Genomic DNA, 22,850 nt, shown 5'->3' on the forward strand with positions numbered 1-22,850 from the left:
GAGAGCAGGGAAACCTGCTCTCTCTTCTAAATAGCAAAGCAGATTGCTTTTCCACAGGGGAGCAGCATGTTAGCTGCCCTCAAAGTGGACAAGCAATGCTTGCTCCTTCAGGACGTGGGGAGCCGGCTGGGACCGTGGGGGTATTGGGGATCCCCCCACGGCCCCCAACAGAGAGGGCCATCCCCGGGGAATGGGGTCCCCAGGGCTATTAGTGGCCCAGGAGGGGGGCCACGCGGCCCATCTCCCCAAAATGTAATTTTTTTTTTAAAAAAGGCCGGCCTCGGGGGATGAGGTCCCCGGGCCATAAGTGGCCAAAGGAGGGGGGCAAGGCAGCCCCCCTCCCAAAAAAAATTGTTAAAAAAAGGCCCATGCCCAGGGGGATGGGGTCCCCGGGGCAGATTACGGCCTCAGGAGGGGGGCCACATAAAGAGAAATATCTCCCTCACGACCTCAAATCTTATTTCACCTACATTAATTCAATTACAAAGTGTGAGCAACCAAAATACATTTTCAAATACTCAGTTAGCAAAATTATATTATTTTATTTCATTTTCTTTTCTCAAAAAATATTTTCATTGTCTTTTTTCTTTTTTTGACAAAGATTTTTTTAAACATACATTAAACAACACCGCACAATTTATTCCAAATAAAGATACACATATTACAGTAGACAGAATAATAAAGCATTAGTAATATCTCCAGGGAGAGAGACACAAACCAAATGCACACACCACCATTCATAACACACTCTCACCAACCCAAACCAACCTTCATACACATCACATACATCTGGGAAGCTCAACTACAGAATAACATTGTAGTTTAAATGACCAAGACCAACAAATGCATGTAGCAGGATTTTAACAAGGCTACGGTCGACGCATTTCGGTGGCTACAGAAATGATAAAATGCCACCTTCTTCAGGACCTGCCAGATATATAGAAGCTTAAAAAGGGCCGCTCAACCCGGGGTAGAGGCACAACCTAGAAAAGTATAAAAACAATAAGAAAAACTAGCCCACACAAGGAAGATATAAAAGTTACAATATTTTATGCAAGGCTTGACCACCAAAATTATACTAATTACCATTGCTTTGACATTCAAGTATTGCGAAATTCATACCATTGTACTACATTAATCCCAAAGAGAAAACCACATGCCAACTCATTGTGCCCCTACCTACTCAGGGCTACTAATGAGTTATACAGTACCCAATGTGTACATATACCACCACCAACAACACATGAATAGAAACAAAAGTAACATAAAACAAAATGTGACAAGTTTAACCAATGTTCAAAGATCCACTGTAGAACCAGACCCATAACATAATGGATACTTACCGATGAATCTTCTGGATTTTTCAAAAGTGCATCCAATTTTATGTATATCCAACACCAACTAAGGAAAATGTTCTATTATCCCTTCTATAGATTGCCAAACTATAAGTTGTGTTCTACTATCCTGTATAAACAGAACAAAAGATGTTCTTATGTCCAAGTCCAATCATACTCTAATGGGAACAAGCCCATAACCATATGATTACTAAGTCAGATGGAATAAAGAAACCAGCCTATGTTAACAAAATTGACAAACCCACCAAATTAAAAAATATTATCACCTATCAAGGTATCACCTATCAAGGGAAAGCACTTTGGTATGTTTGGCACACTAATCAGGTTTACACACTCTCTTACCTGAAAACGACTGTAAAAGATATGCTGCCGCTTCTCATATAAATTGTACTGGCCTGCAGAGATGGGGCACAAAAAGAAACAAAGATTTCTTGTACCCAAAGCCATATATACGTAGATTAAAGATTTCCACACATTATCACAGCCAAATACCTTTCTTTAGGCCAAATCTCGCCGTCAATTGTGCTTCTCCAATAGAAATAAACGTTATATCGGCGTTCTAACTCGGTCACCAGGATATACCACTAAGGGAAAGAATTACAAGGTGTATATCATCGATATAGATAGATTAGCCCTTAGCTATATAATTGTCACATGCCAGCCACTCTCATGTCAGGAGCAAAGTACCTTGAAAGGCGAAAAACTTCTGATCCCAGCAAATCCTCAGTCTCAGTGTTTATCATGGGTCCTTTTAGCAAAAAAGCTCCTATTCAGCTCTAAATAAAACAAAACAATTCACAGTAACTCTCAGATCAATCTGAGTTACTAGGTTTTATCGCAAATGACTAATCACTGGTATTTACCTTTTAAATAACTTTCTCCTCATGCAAATCAAGTCGAACAGCAGTACACTACATCCTCTATCACTCTGAAACAAAGTAGAGCAGTACCCCCAATTAAATGAATTGCCATGCTACTATAACATGAGGCACGATAAAACGAGACGGAGCTATTATTGCGAACTTCTAGTTTAGTTTCTCCATTAACTCGCTAAACAAACAGGGTCCCACAAACTTCTCAAACCTCACCTTCACAAGGTATCGTAGTTTACTCAAAAGGTAGCAGCACGCCTCCAGGTCAGCCCGATCATCAAAATTCCCGAACCTGCTCCATTTTAAATACCCTGGACAACCGGAAGAACAAAAACCTGCGCGCTAAACAATAACCTACACCTGTAAGGGGCTAACGAATTCGAAGATGGATAACAGTTAAATGTGACCATGTGACCGCTATCTTGGAAGGGAGTACTAATCATAGCTACAAGTCAGGAATGGGATCCAATCCCGTTTTTTATTGAAAGAACGGGAGATCCTCATTTGCAAATAAAATGGTAGAACTTCTCAAAGAAAGGGAATGGAGCCTCCAAGAATTTCCACCCCATCGCAACACATAATCTAATTGACGGTGTGCTACGGAGGGCCTTAAGAGTTGCTTCCAGCATACGCCCGCAATGAACCTGCAGCAATGCGCATGCGCAAGAGTGATGGTTCCAAAGTAAGAGAAGGATAGCGAAAGACAAACTAATATAATTAAGTTATGTCCTCATCCTGAGATAATAAGACAACACGTCAGCCTGCAGAGGAGATAGCATCGCATGTATAGACGACCAACTCATTATAACGTTGTTCAAATATACGACTACTGTTACCACTAACCTTCAATTTTACACTAATGGAAGGGGGATAGAATAACTTTCCAATCACTGGTAATTCAGAGAATGATCTGATACCTACCCAATTCAATCATAAATAAGGCTATACATAAGAAGAATTTAAAAAGGAGAAAATACTGTCTTATAATGCTGTTACATAAAACTGCGAGCAATCCAATCCTATGCTGCCTGCAATTGTACCACCAACAAGATAAAGTGCCTCACGGAAACCTACGAATTGTCACCATATTCAAGGGATGTTGCCAAGCCCAAAACATTCTATTCATACCTCCACACAATGGAAGTTTGGTACACCCCTATAATACAGGTACCAGAAAACATATATTCGATCTACATTCTGTCAAAAAAATCAGGATGCTCTTATCTCTAAAATATCCAGAAACTAGATTAGAATTGGAGGAGTTAACACTTATACGGACAAGTCAAGTGATCTCCTGTGGAAATAGCCAGAGGGCCCCACATCATTCCAACTGCATACACAAAAGAGGCCCCAAACCAATTGCCAAGACTGAGTAAAAAACCATTAGATATCTTCATCCAACCCCTGTTTTACACTGTCCATGGAGAAGATCCAAAAGTTTTCTCTCTTTTTACGTATAACATCAATAGGGAAACCTATTTTATTTTAGATTTTTTCCAAGATACACCATCTGATGACATTTTCAGAATGATTTTTATCCAAGCAGTGTTGGACAAGAGGTGCAGCAATCTTCCTGGTACGTATAGCTGATTTATGTTCGCTAAAGCATACCCGAAACTCCCGTGCAGTCTCACCGATGTAAACTAGTCCACAAGGGCACATAAGCAAATACACTATATTTTGGCTTCTACAATTGGTACAGTCACGCAGAGTGATATTGCGACCATGGTAGCATAGTGATTCAGTGACAATCGCTGCCTCACAGGCGTGGCATTACCCACACCTATGGTTGCCAGATATAAAAGGCAATCCTGTGATTGAGGTCTGGCGCATAGTATTTACTACTGGCCTCGTATGGACCAATAGGTCTCGTAGGTTCTGATTTCTGCGAGAAGCTACAAGCGGCTGTTCCAACTGTGTTTCATTCTCATCACTGTTAAGAATTTTCCAGTCCTTCTGAATGATGTTTTTGATTTTAAAATTCAAGGCAGAATGGTTGACCACACATACAACTCTGTCTTGGGGTGTGCGCCGTGTTCCCTCTAGCAAGGCATCGCGATGATAGTATTTTGCCCTTTTGTACGCATGTTGAACCAACCTACGGGGATATAATCTCGCCAATAGGCGTGTCTTTAAGGCGTCCCCAAGTCTATGAAGCTCAGCTATGTTCGTACAGTTCCGGCAAACTCTCAAAAATTCTCCAAACGGAATGGAGTCTTTTGACAGGTCGGATGGAAAATCTGGTACTGCAAGATGGTGTTTTTCTCAGTCGGCTTCCTGAACAAACTTACCTCAAGAAATCCATTCACACCTTATATTAAAATGTCCAAGAATTCTACACTAGTAGAGCTACCATTTACAGTGATCTTCAGGTTTACATCGCTCGCATTAAGCCACAGTATATACTCCCTCAATGAGTCGCTGTCTCCTCTCCAAACAAAGAAAATATCATCAATGAAGCGTCTCCATAAACCGACCTGGTTGAAAAATGGAACCACCTCATTGAACACATGCTTGATCTCCCACTCACCCATGTAGGTGTTTGTTACGCTGGGAGCACATGATGCTCCCATACTGGTGCCCTTCAGCTGTTGGTAAGTGGTACCATTAAAATCAAAGTAGTTATGTTTAAGACTATCTCCAGGCACTCAAGAATGAAGCCGTCAGGTCTATCCCCAGGTGATCTCTGTAACAAGGCAGCGACCGCCTGCAACGCTTGACACTGAGGGATATTAGTATATAAAGCCACAATGTCACGCGTTACAAGGATCTCACTGTCTTGGTTTTAAGGGGTACCCTCGATTTTGTTTATGATGTCACCTGTATCACGGCTGTAAGAGGCGTAATTCTGTGTCAAAGGGCACAGATACGCATCCACAAACTTAGACTGAGGTTCAGTGCTAGAACCAATAGTTGAGATGAAGGGACATATAGGGGGATCCACAATATCTTTATGGGTTTTTGGTAGCCCATAAAGGGCTGGTGTTTTTGGGCATGTTTTGTTAAGGAAATTCAATTCCTCTTGACAAATATGTTCCTGATCTAAAGCTCTTCCGGTCACTTCAATAATGGTTATTAACCTGGTTGGTTCCCTAGGGTGGGATTTCTTATAATGTTCCGGGATAGCCAGCATTGTTAATATTTTGTCATCATAGTTTGATCGCTGCATTATAACTATCCCCCCACCCTTGTCGCATGGTTTGACGAAAAGATCTTTATTCTGTTAGATGTTTTTTATCGCCTGGTTTTCAACCTGTGACAAATTACCACGGGCCTTCTGTGGAGGTTTGATAACACGCGCAATTTCTTTAATGACATTTTGTTCTAATATCTTGACCTCGGGTCCCACCATATCTAAAGTAGGTGTAAATTGGGATAGAGGTTTGCAGTGAGAGCGATTTTCCTCATTTCTCTCAGCAGGGCGATCAAGAAAGAATTTTTTTAATCTCACTTTCCGAAAAAGGAGAAAAGATCCTCGTGTAACTTGAAGATATTTGGATGGGTAAACGGGACAAATGAAAGGCCCAACTCAGAACAGATCTTATTTCCCTGATATCCCTGATTTTGACCAGGCCCTTGAATCCACTCTTGATAATAGGTTGTTTGGAGATATGGGTATGCTTTCTCTTGAGTACATCATTTGATATCCTTCCTTAGCTTCTGTTTTTTATTCATAAGGTAGGTTTCAAAATCTTGCATGTCAGTATTAACTTTAGCAAGTCTTGCGGTCGCTTCTTCTAGGGCAGTGGGGGATTTTAATTTCTTTCCCAAGTCTAGAATCTCTTGATTCAGAACTGCCATGATTTATTATGCTGTTTCTATGATAAAAAGCATCCAGTCCCTGAAGCAGCGGTTTGCGATATGTCACCACCGCTCCAGGAACTTACGGCCCCTTCCCAATTTTTTCATTAAAAAAAAAATAAAAAAAATTGGGGGCAGGCCCTGGGGGATGGGGTCCCCAGGGCCAAAAAAATTGAAAAAGAAGGGGGGCTATTGAACCACTCTGCAAACGCACCCCCTGGCACGTTTGCAGAGGGGGAATAAATTCCCCTTGAATACTGGGGGTCCCTGGGGGCCAACTAGCCCACCAGGAACCTCCAGTATGCGACAGGGGGCTGCGTTGCAGAAATGTGTTCTGAGGCCACGCCCCTTTTTACACCACTCTGCAATGCAGCTCTGTGGCGCTTACTGGAGGTACCTGGTGGGCTAGTTGGCCCCCAGGGGACCTCAGGATTCAAGGGGACTTATTCCCCCAACTTAAAACGCACCAAGGGGTGCGTTTGCACAGTGGTGAAGGTAGGGGGCGGGGCCTGAGGTGATATGTGTGCAAACACGCCCTGTGCCACGTTTTAAGTTGGGAAATTATTTCCTCTTCAGTCCAGTGGTCCCCTAGGGGCCAACTAGCCCACCAGGTACCTCCAGTTAGAGCCACGGAGCTGCGTTGCAGAGTGTTGTATAAAGGGGCGTGGCCTCTGAACACCTCTTTGCAACGCAGCTCCCTGTCACATACTGGAGGTACCTGCTGGGCTAGTTGGCCACCAGGGGACATAAGGATTGAAGGGGAATTAATTCCCCAATTAAAACACGCCACAGGGCGTGTATGCAAACATTTCACCTCAGGCTCCTCCCCCTTCCTTCACCATTGTGCAAACAAGCCCTGTGGTGCGTTTTAAGTTGAGGAATGAATTCCTCTTCAATCTTGAAGGTTCCTGCGGCCAACTATCCCACCAGGTACCTGCAGTATGCGCCAGGGAGCTGCATTGCGGTGAGGTGTTCAGAGACCATGCCCCTTTTTACACCTCTCTGCAACGCGGTGCGGGTGAACGAGACCCACCCCCTGGCACCGCCTACCTCACAGCACATAAGGACCGAAGATGCACAAGACGCGAGAGAGCTGACTGGAATCGCGCTTGTAGGGCTGTATCTTTGTGTGTTTGTTTGCAGTAGTAACACTGCTTTTAAAATTGTTTATTTTATTTTATCTGCACTTTCACCCTCGCCGCTCTGACCCCGCTCCACCGCAGCTGAGGCTGTTTGAGCGGAGGGCGGACCGGGCGAAGCGAGACCCACCCCCTGACACCTCCAATTTGTACATATGCAGCCCTTGGCAAGACCGCACAGCGGACGCGCCTTTGGCGCGCCTTCGGCGCGCCAAATGCAAGCCCGTCCGCGCCCAGACAAGGCCAGGGGCCAGCCATGCTGCCTGTAGGATTACATATCCCTGCGATTACCTTATTAGATACAACGTAGGTCAAGGTCGCCCGCCTAAAGACATCTGCAATCGGGCCAATAAACAGGGAATCCTAGTTGATAGCACCTCCTTCCCGGAACCTACGATACTAATTAATTCTACAAGAACAAACTCCTCCATACAAACCGAGCATAGCTTCCATCCCCTAGCCATTCTCTATCTCAATACCCGTTCCCTTGTGAAACATAAGCTAGATATCTTTCTCCTGCTGGCTGCAGACAGACCTGATATCCTTTTTCTAACCGAGACCTGGTTGACACCCGACTCTGCCCCTGACATACTGGCAGCACTTCCATCGGAATATTACATTATACACGCTGATCGTCCGCCAGGTAAACCTGACGGGAGGGTTGCGGACATTATTCGTTCTAACCTTAAAGTAAATGCTCAATCTGGTGTTAAAACTCGCTCTTGCCGACGTAACCATCGCGTGCGTGCTCGTGTATAGATCCCCAAACCACATGCCATCCTTTCCCCTTGCGTTAAGCGAGCAAATCGCAAACCTGGCTATGGACCATGCTAGGGTTCTCCTTTTAGGTGACCTCAACTATTGGTTCAATGACCCCCTTGAAGGCCCGCATTCTAGCGAACTGACAGAGCTTCTCATGAACTTAAATTTTACTCAGCAGGTCCCCCTGCCAACCCATTGTAAAGGCCATATCTTGGATCAAGTCTGGACCAACTCTTTCTTGGTCACAACCCCGGCAATATTCCCCTGCCTTTGGTCCGATCACTTTCTACTCAAATGTAATCTTGTCTATTCTACCTCCAGGACAGTTGCCACAATGGTTAGCGGCTGGGCTATGAAATGAAATGCATTAGATAAGATGGAATTCTTGCAGACACTTTACCAACACTATTTCGCCCCCTCACTCTGATATTAATAAACATGAAGGCAACCTCTCTGGCTGGCAAGCAGCCAGTGACGCACATGCCCCTTATAAAAAAGTTAAACTGGCGCGACGTGCAGACACCCAGAGATGGTTTTCGACTGAGCTGAAAGTGAAGAAATTGGCCTTACGCCAAATCGAGCGACAATGGCGCCATAGCTACACCCCCGACTTAAAGAGTAGATTCACCACTGCCCGGAAGGAATATATGAAGGATATCCTTTCCACTAAAGCTGCTTATTTCGCCTCACGTATCCTCAATTCCACTAATAGATCGAAGGACATTTTTTCTATATTGAATGAACTAACCAATTTAGATAGTGTCTGCCCTAGGATGACCCCTACCCAAACGCTCTGTGACTCACTTGATAACTACTTCATCGAGAAAATCTCGGATATCAAAGCCAGTATTCCGTAATCTCCCAATTCTACCGTTCTTGTCACTGCTACTGTCATAAATAATGATACTCTTGGCAGCTTCCCTCCTATCACCCCAGAGCTACTTCAAGAGCTCCTCGTTAAAGTTAAATCCGGCGCCCCTTCAGATAGCTGTCCCCCACATATTTTAAAAGACTGCTTCTCTGTCTTTCCCGAAACCGCCTGTACCCTCCTGAATGACTCTTTATCATTAGGGCAAGTCCCATTAGCATTTAGGGAAGCGACAGTGGTACCGCTTCTGAAGAAACCTGGGGCTGATCCAGCATGCAAGGCAAACTACCGCCCTATCTCCTTACTTCCTTTTTTAGCAAAGGTGATGGAGACCCATGTAGCCAGATGCCTGTCCAACTTTCTGGAGGAGTCAAACTACCTCGAGCCCCACCAGGCAGGGTTCCGGCCTGCGCACTCGATGGAGGCTGTTGTACTCACTGTACTGGATACACTGCGCGACTGCGCAGACAACTGCTCCCCTCAGGCCCTGGAGCACCTGGATCTCTCGGCCGCTTTTGACACGGTCAATCATACCATCTTGATCGACCGTGTCATTCAGACCGGTATCCGGGGCACAGCGGTCAGCTGGTTAAAATCTTTTTGGGAGAATAGATCTCAGGCAGTTCGCCTTAGAAACCTGGGTGCCCCCAAACAGACAATCACTTGCGGTGTCCCACAGGGCTCCTCCCTGTCCCCCCACTTGTTTAATATATACATTTTCCCCTTAATCCAGTCCCTTAGAGAAAGGCAAGTGACGGTTTTCAATTAAGCAGATGATCTGCAATTGCTCTTTACGATTGATAATACCGAAATTTCAATTACCAGCTTTCAGTCTACCATGAGGTTCATCCAAGCTTGGATGGACCAAAATCATCTTAAATTGAACCCGGGTAAGACTGAGCTGGTACTCACAGGGGACAGTGTTAAACACTGGGGCCACACTATTGGGCATCAGACATGAGGCCATCCCCGACTCCCTCTACATCGGCAAAGACACTTGGAGTCACCTTAAACAGTGATCTCTCACTGAAATCACAAGTGGGCCAGGTGGTCCCCAAGTGTTTTTTTCCAACTCAGGAAATTAAGGAAGGTACGCCGCCTCCTTACACCGGAGGCCATTACCCAGGTGGTGATAGCTACGGTTCTGTCTCACCTGGATTATGCTAACTCTATATATCTCGGCATACCTCTTTACCTACTGAAGCGACTACAGATGGTCCAGAACTATGCAGCCAGATTGATCTTGAGTCAACCTAGATGGCAATCTGCCACTCCACTACTTATGAAACTTCATTGGCTCCCCATGTCCCAGCGCTGTATCTTTAAAACAGGTTGCATGATCTTAAAATCCCTACACTGTAAAAGTCCCAAAATTATTGATAAACTGATAACTAGGCACACCCCTACCCGTAATCTGCGCTCAGCCCATCTCTCATTTTTGCATACCCCCTCCTTCAAACGGAAGCGTACAGGTGGCTGTCGATTTGCGACATATGCCCCTCGCCTCTGGAACTCCTTTCCTCTTGAGATCCGAATCTGCCCGGACCTTATGAAATTCAGAAGAGCACTTAAAACCTGGCTCTATAAGCAAGCCTACCACTGAATTCAAGTATACAACTAAAAGCTCTTTCAAATCTGTTTCCTGTCTTTTCTGCAGCGCCATGAAACCAATCGGTGTAAGTGCACTCTACAAGTCTTTTAAACATAAACAAACATAAACATAAACATTCTAAGTGTGGATTTTTGGAACTTTGTCTATTTTCACAAACTACAAATGTTCCAAAAAAAATCACCTGCATGACTTAAACGCATTCTTTCAACTGTTTACAGGAGATGCACCAGTGCTGGATACAGGATCCACCACTGAGTAAGAAGATGTAAGGATAACACTACTTACCTGCTAAGTGAATTTCCTTCCCTAGGGTAACATTGACTGGTTTCACTTGGAAATTCTTCTAAGTGTGGAGTCTTGGAACTTTAAAATATTCACCTAAATTAAGCCGAACAACAAATTCCGATTAACTTACCTGTTATCAGGAGAGACCTCAGTGCTGCATCTTTCAGCTCACTACTGATCCTGACAAGTAATTCTAACCATACTTAAAGTAACTTGAATTTCCTTCCCTAGGGTAACATTGACTGGTTTCACTTGGAAATTCTTGTAAGTGTGTAGTTTTGGAACTTTAAAATATTCACCTAAAACCATCCGAACAATGAATTCCGATTTACTCACCTGTTATCAGAAGAGAACCCAGTGCTGCATCTTGTAGCCAAGCACTGACCCTGAAAAGTCATTCTAACCATACTTACAATTAACTTGTATTTCCTTCAATAGTAATCCATTGTTTGGTTTTCACAAGAAAAGTTTCTAAGTGTCTATTTTCACAAACTACAAATATTCCTTAAAAATCGCCTGTATGACTGAAACGCATTCTTTCAACTGTTTACAGGAGAAGAACCAGTGCTGGATCCAGGATCCACCACTGAGTAAGAAAAACTAACGATAACACTACTCACTTGCTATGTGAATTTCCTCCCATAGGATAACATTGGTGATTCTATGTGAAAAAGTTTCTAAGTGTAAACATTTAAAATACAATAATGTTAATTAAAAATCACTACTGTAACCAAAACGCTTTTACTCAACTGTTTACAGGAGATGTCCCAGGACTAAACTTAGGATCCAGTCCTGTGGTTAGAAAAGTAATCCATAAAGTAACTAATTGCATTTAACTAGAAATTCCCATTCAGCTCAATGTTGCAACAACTGTAAGTTCTGTACTTAAAAGTCTATTGCCTATTTGCAAAGTATTTCAACTAAAGTAATTCATTCTGAGAAAGTATATTTTGTAATGTAATGTATAATGTAATTATAATGTAATTTAAAACATAAAATATCTAAAAATAAATAGTGTAAAAAATGTAGTAAATCAGCATCAAAAAATAAATATAACAATTAATACATTTAAAAATTGTCATTTAAAAAACCTTTGAAATTCACTGAAAAAACCCATAGGTTTTAGGGGTGTTATAGTTAGCTGGACATTTCACTCGTACAAAACCATTGAAATTCCTCCGTTATAGTTAGTTGTACTAACTATAACTCACGTGCCCGCAATCCACTGCTGATGATGTCACATATTAAATCATTCATGACATGGTCAGTGACATCACTGATGACGTCATTTGAGATGAAATCAGTGATATCACTGATGACATCACTGATGACATCATCCAGGGAATGTGGTTTGGTTAGTTATTTAAATATGTATCATATATATAGCAATCTGCATTGAAGAATGAGTGGATATATAAATATAAATATCTAGATGGAGGATTCTGTAGCAGTGTGTTTGACTGTTTACTTGACTATTTTAGTGTCTCACTAAATATATTGGATAGTAACTAAATGGTGTGAATATCTGTATCACTGATGACATCATCCATGTGACAATCTGATACACCTCATCATACACTAGTATACACTTTCAACACTCATTATAAAATATGGAGTACCATATTTGAAACCATTGACACACTAATACAAGTTTCTAAAAACCCACTCACTGATTCCTACATCTACACACACATCTAAACACTTACCTATAGATTCACCTATACATGCTGATCAATAGAACACAATCAAATGCACTTACACCTCCATTACACACCAGCACACATACTATTCACTTATGCAGTCCTCCTACTCACTTTTGCAAACAATTGATCATACTTACATTTACTAAGCTACACACTTATACAAACACCACTTTATTTATTCATATAGATAGTAACTCATACTTAGTGTGTTATAAAATCACTATTATAAGTATACCGTTTTTGATACAGTCACTCATACAATCACTGAGTCTTATGTATACTTATTTATATGCAACAAATGTCACATAAACTGGCTTTTAAATTTCTAGTTTGTTGGACATGTATCATTGAGAAATATATTTACTCATCACCACGACCATAAAGAGATTCAATCACCCAAACAAGTGTTTTCACATGCAGTGTTAACCTCATATACCTACTAAATCAAGTATTTACACATCTTTGGACAGTCACACACCTCCCACCCAACCAAACATACATTCACTATACCGTACAAATACTCACTATACTAATTGATAGTAATATAGACTTTCACATAGCTAGTAACAAACTTATGTAGTAGTTTATGCAACAAGAGATACACTGAAACAGATATTCACACAGTTTATTCACTATCCCTTATATTTAGTGAGACACTTTAAATTAGTCACTTAGACAGTCAATCACAGTGCTAGTAAATTTTTCATCTACTCACTTTTACATCCACTCAGTTTTCAATACAGATTCCTATTTATAAAATACTTATTTAAATATTGAACTAAACCACATTTATTGGATGATATCATCAGTGATGTCATTTGAGATGTCATCAGTGATGTCACTGACCATGTCATGAATGAAGTAATATGTGACATCATCAGCAGTGAATTGCGGGCTCGCGAGTTATAGTTAGTACAACTAACTATAATGGAGGAATTTCAATGGTTTTGTACGAGTGAAATGTCCAGCTAACTATAACACCCCTAAAACCTATGTTATTTTCAGTGAATTTCTTAGCTTTTTTAAATGCTAATTCCTAACTATAACATGTCTGAAACCTATGGTTTTTTCAGTGAATATATATATATATATATATATATATATATATATATATATATATATATATATATATATACCAAGCCCTGCGCCCCGTCCTGAGCTCTAAAAAATTGCCGAAAGGCTAAAACACTACCCCTACCCCAGCCTCCAGCCCTCAGCCCTAAAATGGCCCTCTAAGCATGTTAAAAACTCACCAGGTAAGAGTAACTCCAATACATATGTGTATGTATGTGTGTGTGTTTACTTTCCACGGCTCTTTCACGGCGGAACCTCCCACAGTCTGGTGGCGCGTTTACGGCTGGCAGAGCCCCGCCAGTCAATCACTTTTCCACAATTATCCAAGTTAGACGCGCACTCAGAGGTAAAGTGGTACACAGTGTCGCTTTATTGCTGTAACGCGTTTCGGAAGCCTCAACTCCCTTGCTCACACCTATGTGTGTGTGTGTGTGTATATATATATATATATTCACTGAAAAAACCATAGGTTATAGACCATATATAGTTAGGAATTAGCATTTACAAAACCTTGAAAATTCACTGAAAAAACCATAGGTTATAGACCATATATAGTTAGGAATTAGCATTTAAAAAACCTTATTTTACTCACACAAAACCATTGAAATTCCATATATAGTTAGTTGCACTAACTATATATCGCGCACCCGCAATCCACTGCTGATCATGTCACATATTACATCATTCATGACATGGTCAGGGACATCACTGATGACATCACTGATGACATCTCAAATGACATCACTGATGACATCACTGATGACAACATCCAGTGACTATGTTTCTGTAAAGTTAAAATATGTCTTACATATTGAAGAATGAGTGGATGTATAAGTGTCTGGATGAAGGATTTAGTAGGTGCATGCCTGACTGTATGAGTGAGTGATTAAATGTGTCTCACTGAGTGCATGGGTTAGTGACTAAACTGTCTTAATTTGTGCATCATTATGTCTGTTGTTCTGTAAACTGCTGCATGTGTTGATCAGTAGCTATATGAGTAACTATATGGGCTATTGATTGGTTGCCCAAGTATTTGTATGGGAGACTGAGTGTGTGTGTGGGTGGCTGGGAGGTGTATGACTCTGTGCATAGATGTGTGAGCAGTTGATTCACTAGATGTATGAGTTCAAAAGTGCATGTGGAAACAGCTGTATGGGCGGTTGACTGTGTGCATGAGTGTATTGGTGAGTGAATGGATATCTCAGTGCTGCATGTCAAAGTAAGTACATATGTAAAACACAGTACATGTGAGAGTTGACATATATAAATAACTGTGCATAAGAGCCAGTGAATGTGTGAGTGGCTGTATGGATCACTGTGAACTTGTATCAGGGATTGTATAATAGAGTAAATATGTGTTAGTATATGTTTGAATAAGTAAGGTGTGTATAACTGTATAGTTGAGGAAATGGAGGTGTGATTGATTCTTTGCATGACTGACTAGGTGTGTGAGTAACTCCATGGATGAGTGACAGTCTGTGAGTGTCTGTTTACACTGAGTGTATCTAAGGTTATATTAGAGTCTGAAGAGGTTCATCGTATTATCACATGAATGATGTCATCAGTGATGTGATCAGTAATGTCAAATGAGATGTCATCAGTGATGTCATCAGTGATGTCATTTGAGATGTCATCAGTGATGTCATCAGTGATGTCATTTGAGATGTCATCAGTGATGTCATCAGTGATGTCATTTGAGATGTCATCAGTGATGTCATCAGTGATGTCACTGACCATGTCATGAATGATGTAATATGTGACATGATCAGCAGTGGATTGCGGGTGCGCGATATATAGTTAGTGCAACTAACTATATATGGAATTTCAATGGTTTTGTGTGAGTAAAATAAGGTTTTTTAAATGCTAATTCCTAACTATATATGGTCTATAACCTATGGTTTTTTCAGTGAATTTTCAAGGTTTTGTAAATGCTAATTCCTAACTATATATGGTCTATAACCTATGGTTTTTTCAGTGAATTTCAATGGTTTTTTAATAGCAAATATCATAAGCTGTCGAATGTCAAGTACGTGGTAAGTGAAAACATTTTCGTGTTTATGCACACTGATCTGCTTTGAATGGTGCCCCCCCCCCTCATTTCTATTAGGAGTACTCTCTCTTTGCAGATAGTGAAAGGTAGTTAACGCAGGCCTTTGCCCCCGTTGTAATCTGTCGTGCCTGCTTCTCTCTCCATTTGATTGATTGTTATCCAAGTATTTACTGTTTTAGAATTAGTTCTCTTTGGTTCATTCTCTATTTACAAACAAACACAGAGTCGCAATACTCTGTTTAGTCTTTGCAGATAACGAAAAATCGTGTAAAAAAAAAGAAAAGGAATCGAGTAAAATCAGTAGGCCACTAATGGGATCTCTTTTTGACCTCGCTAAAATAGAAACATTAGGAACAACCCCTCATGACAAATACAAAACTAGTGAGATGAACTGAACTCCACACAATGATGGCTGCAAAACAGCTCGGCTCCGCCACCCACCCCGCCCAAAATAACGATAAAGAGCGGCTGCCATGATTGGTTGCGGAATGGCCACAACGGAGCTACGAAATGGTGCTGCTCTCATGCTAACCCCAGCTTCAGTCTGAAACATCCAGAAACACTGTAGACTACCAATTCGATCAGTTCCGGTAGCGCCCCAATGTAACCCGGTAGAGAAGAACTAGCCCTCCCCTCTTTGACTGATGGTTCTTGTTGCCTGTCCCTTCTGTTGTCATTTAACATAACTATTTAGCCTGCTGAAAGGGGTTGTGTTCCGACCGCTGGTTGGTGGAGACATTTTTACTATATTCTGGACCTGCGTTGTCGCGTAATGCGTCATATGACGCGCCGCGTTAGCGCATCCGGAAGTCACCCGGGGCGCGCAGCGCGTAACGTAAGCATAACAAGTCATGTGACTTGTTAATAAAACTTTTCATTGGTTCATTTTACTTTTCTTATTGTAATGATGAAAGGCTTGGTCATATCACCTAAAAATTATGCTTTTCATTACTTCCGAACATTATTTTTTCTTAAATATATGTTATAATGTTCCAGGCTAATGTACTTTCCCGGAAATTTTACAACTGTCCTGCAAGTAAAATATATTCTTTTTTCGAGAAAAAGAGCGTTTCTTCGTCCCATGACGGAGCCGTTGAGCAAAAGAGGGTCGACCTGCTGTCTTAGTCGCCGATACGCCTGAATATGAGATTCTTATCGATCACTTTATGTTGCAGGAATAGAAAACACAACAGCCCTTGACCATTTATCTTTACTGCGTTCCTTCGTATTATACCTTTTACCCTTCATGTAATTGGTCTGCTTTATTTCACTTGCCTTTTAATGATTTTAAAACAGTGACTATTATTAAAAACTTTACCAATGTATATACTACTACCATGTTTTCTTTTAAAAACCTTTATTGTGAAAATTTCATTATACAAATACGAGCCTATAACCACGTGGGCCTGCCACGGAGCAAACTGTAATCGTATATGATGAATAGACATTTACACTGTAGAGGAACGTAACGGGCGGGCCATTAGGTTGCAAGAACTAAGGTGTCTAACAGTTACGGAATCGGTGGACGTACATTTTATAATTAAAATACGACAGGGCCACTTACAATAAAATTATCTAGATATACATTTGCGGGCAAGTACCATGGGTGACGTTAATTCGAACTTTCAACAGTACAGTAATCAATAACACATCAGAACTTAATATCAATAGGGATGTCGAAATATTCAATCAATTCTCGTCCCCGCCCGCCATGTGCTTCAAAACTGCATACGTATCTCGTGATTTCAAGGTTCTGCAACCAGTACACAACAAGGAGTTACGAGTCCCATTTATTCCGGCGCCATTTTGGGCGAGGACGGGCAGGTCCAGGATATAGTCAAAATGTCTCTACCAACCATCGACTATGATGATGTTCATATGCTGTATTTATTAGAGTAACACTCATCTGTCCACATGAAATTAATTTACCACAATCTAAACATGTCATTTTAATCTTTCCAAAGTTCTTCTAAATATTTGGGACCGTTTCCCTTGCCTCTGAAGCTCTCAGTGCCACTTCTTTGATGAATGTACTAGCAGGTCAGGGGTTCTCCTCCAAATCTCTCTTTTATGCAGCACTATAATTAATTGGTGCCACCTCTCCATATGACGATGCATGGTATAGTTACCACAACTATATTTTTTTTCGGTTCCTCTGGAGAGTTCATCGTGGCAGATGAAGCGTGTAACGTACCGGGCATTTACCTTTTTTTGCATGTACAGGAAAGGAAAAAAAAATCGAGCGTCCGAGTTCTAAGGTGTCCCAGGGCCATTTTAGTGGACCAGGCCCAAATCCAAAGAACAGGCCGCCATTTTGAGAGTCCTCTTGCAGCCGCCTGTCGCTGTAGCATCAACAGCAGCCGAAACTCAGCTGAATGGCAACTGAAACGGTAAAGGGGCGCCCCACTACAGCAGACGAGCCTCCACCTAGGAAGGCCCATTCACGCCGGCTCCCCCCCCCCCCTTCGGGCACCCCACGCCGTTATTCGGAGCAGTATTGTAGGATGGCCACACCAGTGCGGCAACTTGCTAGACATCACCCCGGTGGTAACCGAATCTCAACGCCTTGTGGTGTCTTCTATTCAGAAAACATTGTTATGCTGCCTTCGACCTATTCGCCGCAAGTGCGCACACAACTCAACTGCATAGCTTGCTAGACACCACCTCGGTGCCATCCGGATCTTGGAATGTCAGCGCCTTTTGGTGTCTTCTCTTCAGAAAATATTGTTGCGCTGCCTTTGGCCCCATTCGCACATCGGTCCGCAACTTAGACATCACCTCGGTGCCATCCGGATCTTGGCATCTCAGCGCCTTGTGGTGTCAGTCAGAAAATATTGTTGTGCTGCCTTTGGCCCCATTCGCACATCAGTCCGCTACTGACACCATCTCACAGGCCAACAGGGCGCCCCACGCCGACTTTTACCATTGTAGGATGGCCACACCAGTGCCACAACTTGCTAGACACCACCTCGGTGCCATCTGGAACTTGGCATCTCAGCGCCTTGTGGTGTCTTCAATTCAGAATATATTGTTGCGCTGCCTTTGGCCCCATTCGCACATCGGTCCGCTACTGACGCCATCTCACAGGCCAACGGGGCGCCCCACGCCGACTATCAGCATTGTAGGATAGCCACACCAGTACAGCAACTTGCTAGACATCACCTCGGTGCCATCCGGATCTCGGCGCCCCACTGCAGATGAAGTGCCTCTCAACTATGAAACCACCACCGTGACATCCGGATCTTGGCGCGTTGTGCTGCCTTCGGCCTATTCGCACATCGGTCCGCTACTGACGCCATCTCACAGGCTAATGGGGCGACCCACGCCGAGTTTCAGCATTGTAGGATGACCACACCAGTACAGCAACTTGCTAGACATCACCTCGGTGCCATCCGAATCTTGGCATCTCAACGCCTACTGGTATCTTCCATACAGAAAATATTGTTACGCTGCCTTTGGCCCCATTCGCACATCGGTCCGCAACTTAGACATCACCTCGGTGCCATCCGGATCTTGGCATCTCAGCGCCTTGTGGTGTATTCTCTTCAGAAAATATTGTTGCGCTGCCTTTGGCCCCATTCGCACATCGGTCCGCAACTTAGACATCACCTCGGTGCCATCCGGATCTTGGCATCTCAGCGCCTTGTGGTGTCTTCTACTCTGAAAATATTGTAGAAAATATTGTTGCGCTGCCTTTGGCCCCATTCGCACATCAGTCCGCTACTGACACCATCTCACAGGCCAACAGGGCGCCCCACGCCGACTTTTACCATTGTAGGATGGCCACACCAGTGCCACAACTTGCTAGACACCACCTCGGTGCCATCCGGATCTTGGCATCTCAGCGCCTTGTGGTGTCTTCAAATCAGAAAATATTGTTGCGCTGCCTTTGGCCCCATTCGCACATCAGTCCGCTACTGACGCCATCTCACAGGCCAACGGGGCGCCCCACGCCGACTTTCAACATTGTAGGATGGCCACAGAAGTGCGACAACTTACTAGACACCACCTCGGTGCCATCCGGATCTTGGCGCGTTGTGCTGCCTTCGGCCTATTCGCACATCGGTCCGCTACTGACGCAAACTCACAGGCCAACGGGGCGCCCCACGCCGACTTTCAGCATTGTAGGATGGCCACACCAGTGCGGCAACTTGCTACACACCACCTCGGTGCCATCCGGATCTTGGCATCTCAGCGCCTAGTGGTGTCTTCTATTCCGAAAATATTGTTGCGCTGCCTTCGGCCCCATTCACACATCGGTCAGCTACTGACGCCATCTCACAGGCCAACGGGGCGCCCCACGCCGACTTTCAGCATTGTAGGATGGCCACACCAGTGCGGCAACTTACTAGACACCACCTCGGTGCCATCCGGATCTTGGCGCGTTGTGCTGCCTTCGGCCTATTCGCACATCGGTCCGCTACTGACGCAAACTCACAGGCCAACGGGGCGCCCCACGCCGACTTTCAGCATTGTTGGATGGCCACACCAGTGCGGCAACTTACTAGACACCACCTCGGTGCCATCCGGATCTTGGCGCGTTGTGCTGCCTTCAGCCTATTCGCACATCGGTCCGCTACTGACGCAAACTCACAGGCCAACGGGGCGCCCCACGCCGACTTTCAGCATTGTAGGATGGCCACACCAGTGCACCTTACTAGACACCACCTCGGTGCCATCCGAATCTTGGCGCGTAGTGAAGCTGCAGCAGCTGCAAATAAGCTTCAGACAGTGTTACAACCGCTGCTCAGAACTCTCAACTATGACACCACCTCGGTGCCATCCGGATCTTGGCGCGTTGTATTGCCTTCGGCCTATTCGCACATCGGTCCGCTACTGACACCGCCTCACGTGCCAACGTATTTTCTCCGCATTTTATACCCTATGCCGCATAACAGGTCATGTGACTTGTTTATAAAACTTTTCATTGGTTCATTTTACTTTTGGTTTCCTAATGATGGAAGGCTTGATCATATGACCTAAAAACAACACTTTTCATTGGATGAAAACTTTTTTTTTTTCCCAAACGATGAAAGCCCCACCTTGTTTCTGGATGTTTCAGACTGAAGCTGGTGTCAGCATGAGAGCACCACCATCTCGTAGCTCAGTCGTGGTCATTCCGCGAGCAATCATGGCAGCCGCTCCCCACCAGAAGCCTGCAGGAGTCGGGGCCCCCAAAACTTTTGATGAATTCTCAAGGCGGAGGGGACGCTTTCGAGAATGGGGTCCAAGACCTAGCAGACAAGCGTCCGATTTCCAAGGTGTCCCAGGGCCATTTCAGTGGACCAGGCCCAAAAAGGAAACAGCCTGCCGCCATTTTGAGAGTCCTGTGACAGCCGCCTATCGCTGCACCGCAAGAGTGGGCGCAACTCAGCTGAATTGCGGCTTTTGACACAGTGGACCAAAAACGGACGGAATGGCAACTGAAACGGTAAAGGGGCGCCCCACTACAACAGATGACACTCCACCTGGAGAGGCCCGTTCACGCCGCCTCCCCCGGGGCGCCCCACGCCGTTATTCGGAGCAGCATTGTAGGATACCAAAACCAGTGCGGCAACTTACTGGACATCACCTTGGTGCCATCGTTCTGCTGCCTTGGAACTATTCGCACAACAGTTTGCTACTGATGACCCACCCCCCGCGACGCCCCATGCCGTTATTTGCTGGGTGGCAACTTACTAGACATCACTTTCGTGTCATCTAGATTTCAGCGCGTTCTGCTGCCTTGGAACTATTCGCACAACAGTTTGCTACTGATGACCCACCCCCCGCGACGCCCCACGCCGGAAATCTGGACGTTGTGCTGCGTTGGGACTATTCGCACAGCCGACCGCTACTTCGTTGTTTTTCCCTAAAAATGTTTATATGTTATTACTATTTTTGTTTTCTTGTATATATTTATAAATTATTAAAGTTTTATAATCTTACTACTTTGTCGGAGTGCTATATATTTTTAATGTGACACATAATTGTAAAAACTTTGATGTACAAAGAGTCATCCCTGGAATCTTCCGCTTCAGGCTCGGTCCCCTCCCCAATCACAATACAGGATGGTTTTCAGATAATAGCAACGCTTCTGCTGTGACGGATCTCATCGAGTGTGGGCCTTGATCTACTATAACTCCTTTGAAGAGGGGTGATTCTTTACAGCTGTGGCCATAAACTACATCTGCAGGGCTAGCTGATACCCTAGGACCAGCCTGGACAATCGGACACAGAGGAAAAAGAGTGTCAGAGGGTGCGGTAGTGAATAGGGCGAAAGGGAGGTGTCGGGCGGGCACAGGGTGTGATTCTCAGGGAAGAGCAGCGCAGATGGGGAGAGGTTTATTACCCATGCATAAGACAGAGAGCGGGGGTGACCACTGCCTGGGGGAGATGCTTGCGAGGGTGGGGAGCCATGCTAAGGATCGTCAGCGTGCACAGAGTGGGTCTGGTCAAGGCATCTAAAATGGCTGCCGTGCACGACAAAAGTGTGGCATTTGAAAAAAGACAAGTTGGCGCAGACAATGTTTTTCAACACTTCCTGATTTCCTTCGAATCGAACGTTAACAGACGTTGGGGCATATTACCAAAGTTAAGCGATATTTATCCCTAACGATGCTTAGCAACGATTTTTTTACCGTCAGAAATTATCGCAGATAAACCTTGCTATTATCAAGGTTTATCGCAAATACGATAAAAAACGACCGCAATGCATTAATATCGCTGAAAACTCAGCGATATTCATGCATTACCGAGCTAATGCTCTTAGCCATGTTATCCACCTCCCATTGGATAACATGGCTAAGAACTGCTCAGGGCAGGTGGTAGCTTTTGGAGATATTCGCGCTTATCTCGAATATTTCCAAAAGTTGATAATAGGAGATAGCGATGTTAGCGACTGTTTCCAGTCGCTAACATCTTGGCATGCCCACTTTGCATGTCATTAGTGATAAATATCACTCACATGCAAAGTGGGGCCCAAGATGGTCGCTATCTTCTACTAGCCGTCGCTAACTGGTGTTAGCAACAGCTAGGTAATACACATATAATTTTATCTCCGCGAAGCGGAGCGCTGTTACAGATATATATCTTGTTTTTGAACGTTAATTTCTCAAAATGCACTGAAGCACATATATTGAGACCTAGCAAAGGCACATCGGGCTACCAGTCCCTACAATTTTGCCAAGTTTCGTGCAAATCCATTCAGCTGTTCGATCCTACCGAGAGACAAGATGGCGGCCGCTACGGACTGTTTGGAATGTTTACAGACACCGGAGAGCCAATCAGCTTCGCTTCGCAAAGCTCCGTAACGCGAAAAGTACGCGAAGCGGTGCGCTGTTACAGATA

The sequence above is a fragment of the Lissotriton helveticus genome, chromosome 7 (genome assembly GCF_964261635.1).
Source record: "Lissotriton helveticus chromosome 7, aLisHel1.1, whole genome shotgun sequence".
Lineage (NCBI taxonomy): Eukaryota > Metazoa > Chordata > Amphibia > Caudata > Salamandridae > Lissotriton > Lissotriton helveticus.